General features: G+C 32.7%; 1 pseudogene; it reads right to left on the bottom strand.

Annotated features, from left to right (window-relative positions):
* Positions 1–1,406: 1,406 nt before the first annotated feature.
* On the bottom strand, positions 1,407–5,831 carry LOC148587517 (uncharacterized; annotated as a pseudogene).
* Positions 5,832–19,549: the final 13,718 nt, after the last annotated feature.

The raw sequence follows: 19,549 nt of genomic DNA on the forward strand, positions 1-19,549 counted from the left end.
TTAAACCCAATTTCAAAATGAACCAGTGCATGAACCATAGCAAACGCAGCACCATAAAAAACAGAAGAAAGATAAAATGGGTAGCTCTCTCCCTTTTAAGACCTTTTGGAGAAAATAAATTGATTTAATTAGTTGCTGAAGAATTATAACTTGTGATAGAGGCGATCTTTATATAGATTAAAACATTTTAAAAAAAAAACAATAAGATCAATATTCCTCATTTTATTACAATTCTTCTATAATTTTGGGCCCAAAAAATAGGTTTACAATGGAAAAAGATATATGCCAACTTCGACAAGGCCAGCTTCTCAAGAGCTTGGTGTACATGTACAAATAAAAAACCGAAGTACTAGTAAATGAGCATTGCTCTAAAGCAGTAAATATATACAAATAAGATTTGATAACATTTATTTACACCATCCATACCCTATTTGATATGCTATAAAAGCCTACTTTTTTGGCGTAAAAAGACTAATAAATTTTATTTAGGAAACAAATTTATCACTTTACATTCCAACACAAAATGCTACTATACAGTTATAAATATTGGAGACAAGTGAAGTGATAAGAATTTACAATATGAAGTGCTACTATTTACAACTATCTACTTACACACACAAAAAAAAAAAAAATAAATAAATAATAATAATAAATTTGTTTATCCCAAAATTTAAGTAAAACCCCATGACCCTTGTTGATGTAGATTTTTGGACGGCCAGACTGGTGATGGGTCACTTGCAAAATAGAGAAAATAGTCACCTGAAGTCCACCGGTCCTTGGGAGGACCAAGGACACTCCGATGCTTAAGTCAGTAAAAGTTTTTATTAAAAAACTATATAAAGATCATGAAAAGCAGAGAATAAGTATATGATTTGTACCTGAGGGATATATTCATTTTTATGCGAGAGGTTCCTTGCCCAATGTAGTAAGAAGCATGGATCCCAATAAGGTGCGAATTTTCTTGTAGAGTGCAATTTACCTAGTGTATCACACAAATAGCTATGTGTATGTAGTTTCCATGGGAAAAGAATTTCACATTATTTTCCTTTGATTACCTAGTTAGCTTCCATGTAAAGGCAAATTGAGTGGGTCCCCAACAACCCCATTAAAAATCGAAAAATCATTTTTAATCTCTAAAAGTATGAAGAAAAATATAAAAAAATTTTGTGTCCCATCCAAAATTTGATAAAAATATAAATGGGTTTTCTAAAAATTAAAAAAAACATCTAAAAGTCATTTTTCACAAAAAAAAATCAAAAAATAAACCTTTTTTTTTAATAAAAAAAAAACCCCAAAAAAGTTAAATCATAAACAATTACTATAAGTCAAGAAGATTACCTGTGTCCAAACCGAGTGTTTTGAGCAATCAAAACTTTGGTTTCCACCACAAAACATCATTGGATCCTCTACAAAATTTTACCTTCTGTATCGTCCTTGATGATCTTGCAAAGGCAATTGGGAAAATCACGAGGAAATAAAACCTTATAATCACTTTCGAAAAGAACCATCTTTGCAAGATGATCAGCTGCTCTATTCGTTTCACGCCATGCATGAGAAACCTTGTACTTTTCAAACTTATTTAAAAGCTCCCCAAACAACTAGCAGCCTTTTGACTAAACGGTTGGTCGTTGTTAGTGGTCTTCACAGCACTCAGCGAATCAAACTTGGCCCATATTACCTTAATACTCATATCCAAAGCAAGATGAAGACCACTTTCTATAGCCCATAATTCGACTAAGAATATGTCATCTCCATGTGCATTAGAGGCAAAAGCACATATCGGGTCACCCATATGATCTTGAAGCAATCCACCAAACCCGGATCTTTTCGGAGTTATAGATCCATCAATGTTTAATTTTGTCCATCCAAAATCTGGCTTTTTCCATTTGCACATGGATCCAAGTGGAGTAAGATGGCCACTTCCTTGTTCTTGGTTAAGATTTAGGGGAAAAACCCTCTTATTGGTTCTCTTGAGCGCCGGAGAAGACTTGCATGAATTTTTCAATAATTTCCCATTTCTTTGGTCTTCTTTCTTAGCATGGTGCGTCTTCCTTTGGAGGTAGCTCCACTCTTGAACTTTCTTTGGGATAGTTGGCCAAGCAGTGTTGTCATAATTGGGCTCAAATGTTTCCTAAAAATAAAAATAAAATAGGCATGATTCATCTTATTTTTTCTCATTATTCAGCTTGAAACCTTTCTGAAAATTCTATATACGACTCCAAACGACACCTATTCTGAATGTATAGGTGTTTCACACAATGTTATGCGAAAATAGATATGACCTAACAATTAATAAACAACCAAAAATATATGAAACAATAAACAATAAACAACACAAATATTTTGGTTACGAAGAGGAAACCAATTAGAGAACTCCCTAAAAGTAAAACCTCTCCAACGCAGCCAAACCCAGGAAATCAATTAACTCAGTAAAAGAATAAAGGATTACAAGACGTTCACACTTACAAAACCTTTGCAATTGACACAATCTTGTATAAGACAAGCGACCCACTTGCCTTCTACGCATTAGCCCTTTCCAGAGATAGCTGGCACAATCCTTCTACGTAATCTCCCTTTATCGGAACTTCGGTTGACTTCACTTCAACAATCAACAAACGATCACTCTAAGAGAGAGAACAAACTCTCTATGTCATAGACTCTCTTAGCACACGACGGCGAATTCTAGATGCAGAAATTCGTAGTAATACAGATCTGTAAAGATCTATATATATAATACAAAGACCCCTAGTCTAATTAGGACTCAATTACATTTAAATTAAACCTAGCAGACTACGGGCCGTCCGGACGGTAAATGGACTTGTCCGGACGGGGCTATTAAAACACGGGAAATATTGTTCTCGTAAGTGGTCGTTCGGACGGCGTTGCAGACGGGCTTGCAGACGAGGCTCTCGGGATAAAATTAACTGTGCAGCTTTTAAATCTCGTCCGGACGGCTATGAATCTCGTTCGGACGCCCATAGTGATTTGGAACTTTGAATCCATTTTGCTCACCGAACATTTAGCCAACACTTAAAACTTACACTTTCAAATTATTATTTGTGAGATAAGGTAATATAGAGCAAAAAAAAAAAAAAAAACTACAAATATTGTTCGAAACACATGCACACACAATTATATTACAAGTGTTAATATAGAAGAGAAATAAGTTCAACATGAATCAAGCATATAAGATCTAAACCACAAACGTAATAACTAAGTCATGAATATATCACAATTGAAAAGCATGGCAGTTCTTCAAAATATTGTCATATGAATATATTTGTCACATTTACAAATTGCAAAGACTCAATCCTAATAAATTAGTAGACATAACTATAATGTGTTAGTTTATTTGATTTAACAATAAATTTTTTATATATATATAAATTGATCATTACTGTCCTAGTACAGCGAGCATTTTATATCTTATGTAGCTCCCTTCTCTAGTCCTATTATAAGGATTTGCTGGCAACTTGGCCACCATTAAAAGAATCATGAAAAAAATAAATAAAAGTATTTGTACAAAAATATAAAATGTGTCAGAAGAAAATAAAAATTATAAAAACCGTTTGATGTGTTCATAAAAAAATCATCAATATGAATATGAAAGAATAAAAAAATACAGAAAAACAAACAAGGAAAAGAGAGTCTACTCTCTTAGTTTGGTTAAAAGAGAGTACTAGAGAAGGAAAAAAGATTACAAGGTGCTTAGAGTTGTAACAATTACATGTTTAAATTAAAACGATATGTCTAATTTTTTTTTAAAAGCAAAACTTGAGAGTAGGTGTGGGCGTTGGCCTAAACAAGTCAAAAATTCCACCCATCCAACTTTTAACTGAATAAAATTAGAAAAGAGATTTTGTATCAAAAACCAAATAGATGCTTCAAGGGGTGATAAATTGAGCTGAGACTGTCAATTGTCAATTTAGTTTCGGGTCTATTGGTTGGTGTTAGTAGTGTAGTGGCAGAGGTACAAGATATTGCACTCGCGTCCAGATCTCCAAAAGATCTAGTAGCCATTAGAATTGGAGGTGTCAGATTTTACATCCTCGCAACCAAACATGGCTTCAATTGGGCATAGAGGTGTGATATCTCGCACTGTCGCCATATTTGGAGGCGATTGATTGTGGAAATACCAAACTTCTTTAAAGTGCCCAAACACCTAATATTTCGTTAGTTTTGTCGGAACCTTTAGTCGAGTCAGGCGAGGTGGTAGTTTACACAACCTTCCTTAGGGAGGTCCCAAAAGTGAATTGAGCCAAGTAGAACGTATAATAATGAAAAAAAAAGAGTAATAGGTCAAAATGTTCATAATTGATTGTTTAGCAACTAAGCAAGTAGAGATTGGCCAAATAGCCTGCCAAATATAGGGGTAAAAAGAGAGGAACATACATGTTTATTTGATCGAGCCATAATTGGCCTAAACAAATTCAAAAAGTTCAAAAAAGGACAAGGAAACAATTTTTTTTTTTTTTTTTTTGAAAAAAAACCAAATTTATGGGAAAATGACCAAATAGGCCATAATTTTACCGGAAGAGGCTAGAGCATAGATTGAAGGGTTCCCAAAAGAAAGGAAAACAAAAGCCAATCAAATAACGGCCCAATAGCTCGTCAAATTTGGACACAAAAAAGGCCGAATAGCTGAGATTAAGGCTCAAATATATGGAAAACAAGCCCCTTTATGTAATGTGTGTGCTCAGGAATAAAAAAACCTGGAAACCCGACCCGACCAACTGAAATGAAAAAGACCCGCGCTCGATTCAACTTGATGGTTGGATTTCGACATCTTAGTTTCGACAATTAGAATTTAACACACCATCTTGTATAACCAAGTTGATTAAGCTCAACAACTATAGAGAGAAAAAAATAAAAAAACATTTAAACATATAATATTTACCAGAATTCATAGAATCCCAAAAAGAAATTGCAAGTAATGTCCACCAAACAACTTGGAAATTATTTTTGAGAACATCACTTAGTAAAAGTTGGACCTGAGAATATTGAGGACCAACCATTTAGAGGAACATAAAGAATAACTAAAAAGATAAAGCAATACATAAATACATATATACATACATAAAATTAGATTCTGGCAGAATCAACTTCAAGACTTCAAGGCAATCCCTCCATGTAGAGCTGGCATTTGGCACCTGTTGATGTCGCTTCACTGCAAAATAATTTATAATTTAGTATTTATTTTGGTAAGAAATATGACCACTAGATACCACGACTGACCAAGGTTCTGAATAAATAATTTATACGACTGTTGTTTGATGATGTGACCATGAAGATTAGCCACATAATATGACGATGTTGATGCGCCACTTTGAAGACAAGACACGACATGCTTAGACTTAAACCTTAAAAGGCAAACATCAAAGCAGGAACAAAAAAAAGGATACAAAGCAAGGGAAAGTTGACATAATTAAACTAGAGAAGCGATTAAAAGAACGACAAAGGTTCTGAATAAATAATTTATTAAACTATTATACGATTGTTGTTTGATGATGTGACCGACATAATATGACAATTGACAATGTGGATGTGCCACTTTGAAGACAAGACACAACATGCTTAGACTTGAAACCTTAAAAAGGCAAACATCACAAGCACGAACAAAAACACACATACAGTATACATAATACAAAGCAAGGGAAAGTTGACATAATTAAACTAAAAGAAATGCATACATCAGTTAAGGCCATGAAATTGGATTGAGCAACACAAGCATGAGAAGAACCTCCAAGAATGTTCATGTTTGGTGATGAGGCAACCGCAGGAGCAGATGAAGCAACAACAGGAGTCTCATGGTGGATCAAATGAAGTCCCATTGCATTGTGCATGCACAAATCATGAATTTAATGATTAAACATAATCACACATACTCTCTTATTCACTACAAATATTAATTATCAACTTATATTTTTAAAAGAAATTGCCTCCAAAATTATATCTTGGTTTTCTATTGGGAGTAGACATGTCAATTTCATTTTAGGATACAAGGTCATAGGCCAAGTGCCCCCAAGATCATAAACAAACCCAAGATCATAAACATAATCAAATCATAAACAAAACCAAGATCATAAACAATGTCGAGTGTCGGGTGCCCCCAAAATAACAAACCTAATAAACATAAACATATAATATTTAAACATACAAACCCAATATATATATATATATATATATATATATATATATATATATATATATATTAAGTGAGCTGTAAAGCTATTAATTTCTTACTAGCCTCTAAATGTCAAATGATATGGGGGAGGAGAGCAACTTCTATACTGTTGTGGCACGAGCCCTCCCCTTTGTGCTCACCAATCATGAGGTGACACCAAAGCCCATCATACTAAACCGAAGCTTATCATAAAAACACAACCTCATCATACCAAATATGAGCAAAAAAAAAACTTAAAAAACTAATTAATTTTTTTTTAACAAAAAATAAAAAATAGAAGGGGTGGCTGGCGGCCACCCCAAGTGGGAGAGGGGGTGGTTAGCAAGCCACTCCAAAGGGAGGTGGGGGTGGCTTGCCGCCGCTAATATAATCAGGCGGTTGTGTTTGTTTTTCTTAATGTGTTTCATGCTTAGGTATCACTTCTTGATTGGTGGGCACAAAGGGGTGGGTTTGTGCCATAACCTTAATGAAGTTGTTCTTTTATTTTTTGGGGGAAGAAGCAGGTAGGCAAAATTTGAACTTCATACCTACTTTTCAAATAGAAAATTAAATTGTAAAAGTTAGGGAAAACTATAAACAAGCCCTCCAAACTAACAGTTGTAACGCCAAGGAAAATTAGATGGAAAAACTGTCCGCTCTAAATTTGGCTAAGTTTGAAAATTTTCATTTATGGATATTTTCATGATAATTTTTACCCTTTTTTACTCCTCATACACTATATAGTCAATTGTGATTTTATGGGATTTTACGAAAGGGTTTACATTGATGAACATCGATGGACCATTTGTCATGAGCTACCGAAAATCACATTTTGTACAAAAACTAGATTTTTAAATTTTGATCTAGTGGGATTTTGATTTTCTAGTATTTTTATTTGAGTTCAAATGTGAGGTATTTCCTTATTTACAATGTAAACTTAAAGTAAATGGACATATAAAAATGTAAAGTTGTTTCGACTTGTCAGGACAGTGTTGTCTGTTCGACTGTTGGTCGACCGCTCCACTTAACGTTCGACCTTCGTTCAACCGCCGGTCAACCGGTGAACCTCATAACTATAAAAGGGACTAAATCGCGATTTCAGCTCATTTTCTTCCCCTGTCTTCCTCTTCCACACGATTTTCTATGTTCTCTCTCCTAGAGTTTGTACCCAAACCTTAGGTAGTGATTATTTGAAGTCTCCTAAGACTAATCCAACCTCGGGAATGTGTTCCTTGAGGTTAGATCGTTGTTTCCACTGATTGATTTGAGGTAAATTCATAAATCCTTAGTTTTCTTAGTTTGACTTGGATTTTGGGGGGTTTTGCTCAATCTCTCGAATTTCTTTGGGGTTCTTGTGTTTAGAAGACTTCTAAACATTCCTTGAGTGTTGGGCCGGAGTTTCATGGCTTGGAACTTCGAACTTCATCAAAGATTAAGGTAAGACCCAAAACCCTAGTTTTTGCTAAGTGTTGATTTGAGTATTTTAGAAGTGTCTAACCCTTTAGATTCTCTATAGGTTAGTGTTAGAAAATGATGTCAAATGGAAACCCTAGAATTCTATGGGTTCCCTTGTTGTGAGAAATGCTGGTGGGATTCAAGTATCGTAGTGAAGTTGAGTTGTTAGAGCCTGTAATAGAGTTTAATTATATGTTTATCATGTAAATGCATAGGTATTCGCAAGTGGGTCAAGGTTGCTAAGAGAACCTAAGCAGATCGATGTAAGTATTTTACTTACTGGACAAAAAAAAATTATTTTTAAAGTATAAAAGATGTTTTGGTGGAATGATTGATGTAAGGTGTTTTGTGATACTATGTCTATATAATGATGTTTCATGAGATTTGTTAGATAAATGTTTGATATAATGTTTCTATGAGCTTTTATAGGTTTGCAAGATAATGTAATGATTATGTTGTTTTGAGCATTGGATGGTTCACAAGGTTTATGACATGATTCTATGATATGAGTTATGATAGTATATGAGTTCAAGGTTTGTTAACATGAGTATGAACATGTCATAAGCAATGTAACGGGAATGGGGTTCAACTCTGATAGTGATGACAAGTCTCCTACCGTAGAACTGTCCTATGTATAACGAGAAACCGGGTAACGACTCCCGGTAGTGATGACAAATCCCCTACCGCAGGACTGGCCTCATATGTACAAATAGAAACTGGTTGACAGCTCCTGGTAGTGATGACAAGTCTCCTACTGCAAGGTTGGCCTCATATGTATAAGAAAAACAGGATGACAGCTCCTGGTAGTGATGACAAGTTTCCTACCGCAAGGTTGGCCTCACAATGGAAATGGCACAAAATAATGAGCATGAGCATACATAGCATATGATTGTATGATGGTTTTTACGCTAGACGTATCAGTATGCATATGTGACTAGTATGGGACAGACATATATGTATACCGTTATGGCTAGATGATGCATGATGACTTTCAATATGTTTTATTGTTAAGCTATATGAAATGTAAGTGTCAATAAAGTTAGATAATTTAATTTGGATAAAACTAGTGAGTACTATATTGCTGAGCGTCTCTATTTTATAAAGACGGCAGGCTCACAATTCTGCATGTATCATGGGTGGTGGTGATTCCCATGGTGTAGACGATGTGGTTAATGTTGATGTAGGTGCAGGGACTTTTGGTGATGACCCTATCTGGGTTACTATGAGGTCTGAGGCATAGATGCGTCAGATGTTATTTTGTTGGACTAAATGATAGTCCCCTTTTGTATAAGCATTCATGGATATGCTTGATGTTGATATTTTGTATATGGCTCATGTCGCATGTAACACTTTTGTATAGCCATCCTTTTGTATGTAAGCGTTAATCACTTAGATGTATTAGTCAGCTCTAATGTGTTATGTATGTCTAATGTTATTTATATTTTCGCTGCAAAGATATGAACTCTGATGAATCATTGATGATGCATGTAGCTCTGTGTGGCATATTATACTGTCAATCAGAGTAATGCTTCATAGCATACTGCGTTATCGTCATGCCACTGTGACAATCTGTTTTGTTGTGGGTAATACTTTTTAAAAAAACTAAAATTTTAGTCATATTTTTATCAAGCGAGTCGTCACAACAGCCGTTTGCGATAGCCCTATAATGTTCAAAAGGTATTAAAGTAGCCTATCAAAATACTAAAGTGTGTCAAAAAGGCCACATCTTTTTTTATATTCCTATAGTACCTATAATCTTTTAAAAACTAAAAAAAAAAAAAAAATTAATAAAATAAAAAATAAACTAAACTATTTTTTAAACGAAAAATAGATTAAAGAAAAAAGAAGAAAAAAAAAAACAAGGGGTGAATAAATAATTTTTTTTTTTTTTTGGAATGAATAAAAAATTAGTTATTATTGTTGGCTTAAATTACAAAGAGCTTGTGCGGTATAAAAAAATATGGATAAATGCAAAATCAAACATTGTGGTTGACTCAATTGGCAGCCACCCCCTTCCTTTTTTATTTTGACAAATTAATTTTTTAGTTATTTATTTTATATTTTAGTTTTTAAAAGAATAACGGTATTATATGGCCTTTTTGACACACTTTGGTAATTTGATAGGCTACTTTAACACATTTTGAACATCGTGAGACTTTTTAAAAAACAGTTGTCAGTTTGGAGGGATTTTTGTATTTTTCCCTAAAAGTTAATAAATTAAGTTAATGCAACATATTTTTTCACAAGAAAACATAAATAACATTAAGAAAAAATTTCATGCCGGCTTGATGGGCTGGGGCATTAAAAGGTGGCCTAACCTGAGCTTGTTTGTTAAACCATGACTATGGAACCCTAGAATCTCACCGGGGGTGGTCTTGGCCACCTCCAGGGCCATCGGGGGTGGCCGCGCCGCCCCCAGGGCCTTTTGTGGGTGGCCGACCACCCATTGATTTTTATTTTATTATTATTGTTATTATTATTATTATTATTTTTTAAAGTTTGAGAGAAGGAAAAAAAAATGGTTTTTTTAGAAATCTTGTCCTTGCCCTCAGGAATAACCATTCCTTTTATTTTTTTTGGAGAAATGGTTATTCCTGTGTGTAAGAGATTAATGATTCACATGAAAATCACTATTCGAAGGAATAGACCCTTACCAAACAAAAGAATGACTATTCCACAGGAATAGCCATTTTATTCCAAGGATCTATTCCGCGAACTAAACAGGCCCTTAGAAATGATCATTTGGAAGACTTTGGGTCAATGGCTCTTCGGTGAACTTCATTGAGCTTCTTCAATGAGCTCAAGCTCAATCTTAATACCAATCTTAACTACGTTGCTCATTGTAATCTCTCAATAGCTACTTTTTCTTCTTCACACCTTTATCATTTTTTTTTATAGTATTTTTTTAAAGTGTATTTGATGTTTGGTTGCTAAAAAAAACTTTGGAAAATATACAACTGCCACACATTTTGGATGTCGTGATAGTGAATTTGTTTTTTAACAAATGTTGATCTAAAGGCTGATCTTCACTGGCATGTTACCTTAGTTGTATGATAATCGTATAACAATTTATTAAATAACATTTGTTTATGTGAATAACATCTATAGTAACTTCAGGCCACCATGTAGGGAGGAGTTCCACCAACAAAAAAAGGGAGGCGTTGTTAGAAGGTGTCGGTCTGGTGAACGGAGGCACTCCAACACCCAAGTTAGTAAAAGCCCTAGTTGAGAGAGTAAAACTAGTAAAAATGAGTAAAAGAGTCCACTTGGGTGTTGTAGTGCATGAGAAAGCGGCTTTGATATTCACTCATATTAGATGTTTGTTGAATCTTCACTAGTTCTCCGTCCACATTGTCATATGATGAAGAACCAAATCGGAGAAGGAGTCATTTCACAAAATCATCCCATGTTCGTTCTCCGTTACAAGCCACCAACCAATCAAACCACTATATGACATCTCTGTCAAGACTGATTGATGCTATTTCCATATTTGAATTAGTAGGTGTGTGGTGATATTTGAAGAAATGCTCCGTTCTTGATATCCATCACGATAGGTCTCCATCGTCTTAGTGTGAGAATTCGAATTTCATATGTAGACCTTTATACTCTGGCTCCATTCATAATTGAGCTTTCGGTGACTCTCAATTTTTGTTTAACCTAGGGTTCATTGCTCGTCTATCTAAGGCTCGTTTGACTATTCTTTTAACCAAATATTCCATTAATTCCCTCAACTGTTCCAAAATCTTTGAAATAGTTCTTGATTCAAAGGAACCCTCATGTAGTGGAATGTTGTTAGAGGAGGCCATGATGTATTGACTTAAGTCAGTAATACCATCTCTCTTCTTACTACAAGTAAAGGGCATAATTTTTATTTTTACGTTTTTTTCAGGACATTTAGATATGATACTATGTTAAATCATCAGTTGTCCCAAAAGCTTAAACTGATAAGAAGAGGTAAATTTAATCACTTAATTATTACTTTAATAAGCTGTGCAGAGCCATTGGCTGGGTATAAGACCAAAAGTTCAAGGAGTGGCTATGAATCGAGTAGATCATCCACATGGTGGAGGCGAGGGTAAGAGCAGGAGTAGTGGGAGTCATGGAAAGTGTTTGCGCATTCCTTGGGGCAAGCCTTGTTAGTCTGGGTACAAAACTGGACCCCTTAAGCACAGAAAGTAGTGTCAATCATTTTCTTTGTTTTGGTACTCAAATCCATTTCTGCACACTGTCAGACCCATTAGCTAGAGAGTTTGTCTTTGGAAATGCTTAAATTTCATTTGAAGTGAAGGAAGTTTCATTGTGGATTGAGCTCCTTTAGCTGAATGCTATTGCCATCCCATAGACACATCTGTTTTTTTCAACAATTGAAGGAATCTTTGATAATTTGTGTTAGTGAGTGATATTGTGTTTCATTGGTAAAATTCCACTCGTAAGCAAATCAAATCTATTTTCACCAAAAAATAAAATATAAAAAATAAAAAATAAAGATTTAATAAAGAAGAGAGGAAAAAGAATATAAACTACGATAGCAAACACCAAGTTCGTCATCTTATCTTGCACGTTATCTTCTATTTTTCTAGATTATATATCTCGGTTATACTGACTTAACTATTAGTCCCGATACCCAACTTATGATCAATCAAGCCAAGTATAGCCACAAAGTGTCACATTGGATCCCCTCTTTCAGAATCAACATTGGTCCTCGTGATTCCAATATGATGTAACCGTTTGAAGCAGTCATGGGGCTGCAGCAATAGAAAAGCCTCCGATAAACCTATACCACATGCTTGACGGCTATGACAAATCAACTATAAAAAGCAACAAACACTACGTAAAAATAGGAAATTTTGTGTCATTCTCTTGTATATTATCTTCTATTTTCCTGGATTATTCAACTCGGTTATCCTAACTTAAGTATTAGGCCTGGTAGTGGTAGCCCGACACCCGACCCTATGACCAATTAACCCGAGTACAGCCGCTAAGCACTACACTAGATCCCCCCTTTCAGCACAAGATCCCATTCTGATGTGATCATTTATAGGAGTCACCTGGCCTAAGGAACGCAATCACAAAAGAGCCTCATATAAACGTATGCCACATGGCTAGCAGCTAGGACAAAATCAGCTATAAAAGAAAGCCAAAACTAGGTAAAAAAATTGGGACGACATTCGTCTCATTCTTTTGCATATTATCTTCAATTTTCCTAGATTGTTCACCTTGATTATACTAAACTAGCACATAACCCGCGCTATGCGCGAGATTCTTCATTATAATTTAATTTCAAAACTTAAACGCATCTGATCTTACTTTTCATTATAAGTTAAAATAGGTGTGTGAAAATACATACTAAAGGTTATACACCAGTAAATTACTGAACATGTATTTTTTTTTTTGAAATGTACCAAACATCTACTTAATGAAAAGTATAAAAGAAAAAAAAAATAGCAAGAATGACACTTGAATTCTGATGATCAAAATATTAATAGAAAATTAGTAGGAGACTCTGATATTGTTGATGTGATACTTATTATATTGTAACACAAATAAAACCCACAAAGTTCTAATAATTTCAGAAAAAATACAGAGTAAAATAAACAAAATCTTCTCTCTTCTTTTTAATACAAAATAAAACACACATTTCACTCAATATTTAATGCAATCAAATAAATTTCTTTCAATACTTCCAAAAAATGCTAGAAAATTCGAGTAAATCACAAAACGTAAAAAAAAAAAAAAAAAAATCTAAGAAAATATTCAAATGAATTAAAACATAAAATCTTATTGATGTGATACCTATTATATTTTAATACAATGAAACTTTCTAGAGAAACAAACATAAAAATAATTAATTTACAGTTGTGAAAAATTTATACAAAGTTACACAAAGATAAATCCAAAAATGATATGATAAGCGTTCTACAAAAATGAAGAAGAAGTATTTTGAAAGGAAAATTCTTTTTGGTTACCTCTACAAAAATGAAGAAGAAGTATCTATGTATCTATTTATACATAGATATCTTAGCATATAACTCGCGCTATGCGCATGGTTCTTTATTATATTTGATTTTAAAACTTAAACACATCTTCATTTTTTTTTTTTATTAATTACAGGCTAAAATAGTCATGTTAAAAAATCAATCATCACTCTTTCAATAAAAAGACATGCTATTTAAATACAAATAAAATTCACATAATTCTCAACATTTGAGAAAAAAAAAATTTATGAATACAAAATAAAACAAAATCTTTCAATCAAGATTTAATGCAATCAAATAAATAATCTATCTTACAATACAAATAAAACCTATATAATTCCAAATATTAAAAAAAAAAAAAAAGCAAAATAATATTGCTTTCAAAAGTAGAGAAAAAAAAAAAACTTAAAAATATTCTTGAAAATCCGAGTAAATTACACAAAAAAAAAAAAAAATCCATAAACATTCAAATGAATTAAAACATAAGGCCTTTAATTTTAGTTTAATTTATATAAATTTGAATATGTTAAAACATTGTTGGTCTAAAAATAATAATAATAATTACCTTCAAGTTGAATTTTTAGGCCAATAGATTATGTTTTTGTTAATGTTGGAGAGTGGAGAAAGAGAAAGATAGAGATGGAGAGAAAAAAGATGAGAGATATTAATGTTGGAGAGTGAAGGGAGACAGATTTTTTTTTTTTTTTTTTTTTTTTTTAAAAAAAAAAATTAAGAGAGAGAGATGTTGAATGAGAGTGAAAGACTTGGAGAGAAAAAAGAGAGAGACGTGGAGAGAGAGGAAAAAAAGGAGAGAGAGAGAGAGAGACGTAGAATGAGAGTGAATGACTTGGAAAAAAAGAAAAAGAAAAAAGAGAGGGACGTTGAGAGAGAGGAAAAAAAGAGAGATAGAGAGAAAATATATGAACCATTTAATTTTTAACTGTTCACTTTTTAAAATAATGAGTTAAAAAATCAGTTTAGTCTTTTAAAAAAAATTGGTTCACGCCACATGTCGCGATTTGAAGGCACTTCAAAAGAAGGCTTCGGCTATTATATATGATATATATGATATGATTTGATTTGTATTATTTGTTTCCTTATTTGATTTGAACATTGATAGTACTTAATTTATTAAATAATTTACATATGGAAAACTTTTGAAATATAATTAATTGTCATTAATTACGCTAATTTAATGACTGGTTTTTTAAGTAAGAACTGGTTCACTCTTAAAAAACTGGTTCACTCTTAAAAAACAGGTTCACAAATTATGTCTTAGAAAACCAGTTTAGCATTAAAATAAATAGGGTTCATGCCACATGTTGCAATATTAAGACACTTTTGATAGTGATTCGGCTTTTATATATGTACTAGCTTAGAGCCAGCGCTACGCGCCGAGTTTTTCTTTTATTTTATTTTTTTATAATTTACTCAAAAAGTCTTTAAAAGATTATCAACAACAAATTTTATTTTATTCTCTTAATTAACTAATTAGCTACCAAAAATGACAAATGTTCATCAAATCATTTTAAATCATAGTTTTACTCAATACATATCTAATAAATTTAAAAATTCATAAATTTTTAGTTCTTTTAAAAATTCATAAAAATTCACGGAATCCTTTAAATATATAAAAGTAAAAGAAACTAATTTTAAGACATATAGGAAAACAAGGACGTAAAAAAATCTACTCAATGAACATTGACATAATCTAAAAAAATATCTTATATACACCGTACCAAAAATAATAATAGGAAACTCTTTCACTATAATTTTCCTCAATTCAATGTGAAATTTACAAAAGAAAAATAATCAATTTGAATAAATAATATATAAATTAGTATAAAATTTAAAGGAAAAAAATGGAAGAACATAACCACTTTTTTTTTTTTCAACCATCCTTCACATATATAAACTAAAAGAAACTAATTTTAAGACATACAGGAAAACAAAGATGAAAAAAACCTACACAATGAACATTGACATAATCTAAAAAAGCATCATACATCGTACCAAAAAAAATGCTAGGAAACTCTTTCACTATCATTTCCGTTAATTCAATGTGAAATTTACAAAAGAAAAATAATCAATTTGAATAAATAATATATAAATTAGTAGAAAATTTAAGGGATAACAATGGAAGAACATAACCACATTAAATAAAGATAAAAAAAAATATATATTTTTTTTAATATAATTGCAAGAATTGTCTTTTTCTACTTTATACGTTTCCCGATTCCAATGAAACCTTGAAAACCAATGCCATCCATTAATTAATCATGTAAACAAATAAACAAATTACTCAATGAACAACAACACAAACTAAAAAATAATCAACCAAAAATAACGATAAGAAACTCTTCTTTCACTATTATTTCCTGAATTCAATGTAAAATTTACAAAAGAAAAGTAATCATTTGAATACAAAATAATATATAAATTAGAAGAAAAAAATAATGGACAAAAACAAAAATGGAAGAACATAAGCACCAGAAATAAAGATAAACAAAGGAAAGAAATGAAAATACTAATATAATTGAAAATAACTATTCTAGCAACAACAACAACAACAACAACAACAAAAAAAAGAAAAAAAAATGAAAATACTAATATAATTGAAAATAACCACAAAAAAAAAAAAAAAAAAAACTGTAGTATAATTTTTCATTGAGAAACAACGATTGGAAACTCTCTCTGTTTCTCTCTCTCGTCTTTTTCCTGAATTGATTGTGAAATTTACAAAGGAAAAATGAGATATAAATAGAAAGTAAGAGATGAAAAAATAAAAAATAAATCAGAAAAAAAATATAAGGGACAAAAATAAAATGGAAGAATATATGTACTGAATATATATATTGTAATTTTTTTGCCTCAGACTTTAGGGTTTAAATTTTTTAATGGTAAAAAAAAAAATGTTTTAATTTATATGGATTATATATGTTGGAACTAGTGACTTATATTAGAAAATCAGTGGTTGGCCAAGTAGACTGAGTGAAGTGACGTTCACAGAGTGGGGTATGTTGGGAATTTTCAAAATATGTCCGTACAATTAGGGTTTTCCTATATATAAAATATTCAAATTTAGGTTTTTGCTTACATATCCAATCAAGTTTAGGGAAGGACTTCCGGTGTGAAAATAATTGTTTCTCTTGCTGCTAATTATCTCTAGTGTCAAGACGCCATAGTTGAAGACATGATTTTATAGAATATAACCCTTCCATTGCATACTCTGGAGACATGTATCCATTGCAATTGCACAAAAGGAAAAAAAAAAAAAAAATTGTGGTCGTTTAACTTTTGCTTTTAGTAGTATTGTAGGTCCATGTGTGTGTGTGTGTGTGAGAGAGAGAGAGAGAGACATACTATGTGCTAACAACTTTTCTTGTATTTGCTTCATCTTGATCATCACCAAAAATTCTAGCTAACCCAAAATCTGAAATTTTTGGATTCATTGCCGGATCCAGTAGAACGTTACTTGCTTTTAGGTCTCTGTGGATGATTTTTAGCCTTGAATCTTGGTGAGAAATAATGTCAAATCGCGTTCTCCAATCTAACAATTTCCTTCTTATTTCATCTGACCCAAAACATGAAATTAAGCATCCATCAATAATACATAGTGAAAACAGTACTTACATGCCAAAAAAAAATATAAAATTTTGCTCTCACATTTTATATAGTTGAAAATAAGTGGTGATTGAAGAGAATGCATATCGAAGATGAAAAAGTCAAGGCTTTTGTTTGGCATGTATTCATAGATTAACATATTCTTTTCTTTGTGAATGCAACAACCAAAAAGTCTGACAATATTCCTATGTTGGAGTTTTGCTATCAGCTTAACTTCGTTCTTAAATTCTTCAGTGCCCTGTTTTGAACTTCTTGAGAGTGTTTTCACCGCTATTTCTTGTCCATTGGCTAGTTGACCCTGAAATTATAATGGGGACAAATTCACAAATCATTAGATTTATGAATTTATATGGGTCTCACACAAATTCAATGGTAGATTTCATTCATTCACTATATGAAGATAGTCAAAAAAATAAATTTTATTATTTCTTAGTCAAATATGAGCGTGATTTTTTTTTTTTTTTTTTTTAACTTCATAGCTCTTGCCACGTAAGCATGTAAGCCTCGATTCCTTCGTAATTATATGCATATCCATAAAATTTCTCGGTATGTTCTTAAATTGTTCTTGCTTTTGTTTCCAAGGATGAACACAACTTGGAACATATTGGTTGCTAGTTCTTGTCTTGCCTTAATTTAGTTCCAAAATGCAGAGTTTACTGTTCATAGGCTCAAACACTGATATAGAATGCCCAGAATCCAATCTCCACTGTTCATAATGTAGACTCATATGCCATGAATGTTCCTGCAAATTTTCAGCTCAATTGGACTACAAACGCCCATCGATCGGAGTTGTTGATTAAGGCTGAACAGCATTTCCAAAATGCTGTTTTCTTCCTACTGCAGGCCATGTCTGGACACGGTGCTAGGCTGTCCGGATAGGTTTTCCAGCAAGCATATTTTTGCTCAACAAGGCCCTGTCCGGACAAATCATTAACCTGTATGGACACCTCGTACCTATTATGCCCAAAAAAGTGTTTTTAGTGGGCCCAGGTCTAGGGTTTGATGTACTGATATATATACATCATTATAGAAGAGAGAGGCACGAATTTTCGCCCCCAGAGAGTTCGTCGGAGGCTGTGCTAAGAGAGATCATATGTGATGAGCGTTAAATTGAATCTCTTAGAGTTTTAGTTATTCCTTTGATAAATCTATAGTTGAAAAGTCTATCGGAAGAGTCCGGTAAATGAGAATCACGTTGAAGAAGATTGTGAGAAAGGAGACGAGTTGTAGGCTTGTTGATCTTACAGAGCCATGGTCTTGCAACCGTAAGTGTTCCTAGTGTCTGTAATCTCTGAATAATCTTTTGATAGTGATTTTCTAGGTTTGGCTGCCCCGGAGAGGTTTTACTTTTAGATCGGTTTCTAAAATGTTTTCTCTTCGTAACCAAAATATCTGTGTCTGCCTCTTTATTGCTTTATATATTTTGGGTGATTGAATTGTTTATTGCTTCACAGTATTAATTCCGCATAAATTGTGATAAACATATTTTTGGAGTCGGCATAGCGTTTTTCATTGGTCTACTTGTTGCGTGTTCCTTACACAACTAGAACCAAAATTTTGTTCATCTCCAAAACTTCTTGTGTAGTACCAACGCAAAGTTTTTCTTTAAATTGGGTTAAAAAAAAATTAAAAAAAATTAAAATTCTTACAATGATTGAATTGATATTTATTCTTAAAATATGTAATCCTCATATAATTTTTTTAAGAAAAATATTAACTAAAAATGTGACATTTGTTCTTTAGATATGCATTTTAAAAGATTTTGTCCTTAATTCACTAAAGATAATTAGTCAAAACATCGACCATATCTAACCCCTATAATTTTCTTTTGTCCACATTGGCCACCCTTGATGGATTGGTTGGTTTCAAGGTGTCAATATTGGACGAGCAAAATGGGAAGAAGAAGAGAATGAACAAAATCAATATTTCTCAGCATCCATGTTTGCACTTTCTTTTCTTTTAGGAGTTGGCCTTGCTCCGTTGATTGGAACAGAAAAGTTGATTAACATATCGACAGAGTTTGGAGGAAATTTTTGTCATTGTATTGTGTAGACTTTCAGTTATGTCGTTGTACATGTGGTCCAGTCCACTTGACAATAAAAAATGCACCAACATATATGTAGAAGATAAAAATCACACAACCAATTAATCAAACATTATGCGAGCAACACACAATAATTTGCCAAGATGTATTACAGTTGTGGCTATAGATTTAGGAGTCGTTGGCCTTGTGTCAAGTAGCGACTTTTATTTCCCAAGTCACGGACCACCGTGCACGGTACGCTTCAAAATCTTAGAACATGTTTAGAATTGTATTAAAAAGTAGAGCTTT

Source organism: Corylus avellana, chromosome 2 (assembly GCF_965113065.1).
Source record: "Corylus avellana chromosome 2, dhCorAvel1.hap1.2, whole genome shotgun sequence".
NCBI lineage: Eukaryota > Viridiplantae > Streptophyta > Magnoliopsida > Fagales > Betulaceae > Corylus > Corylus avellana.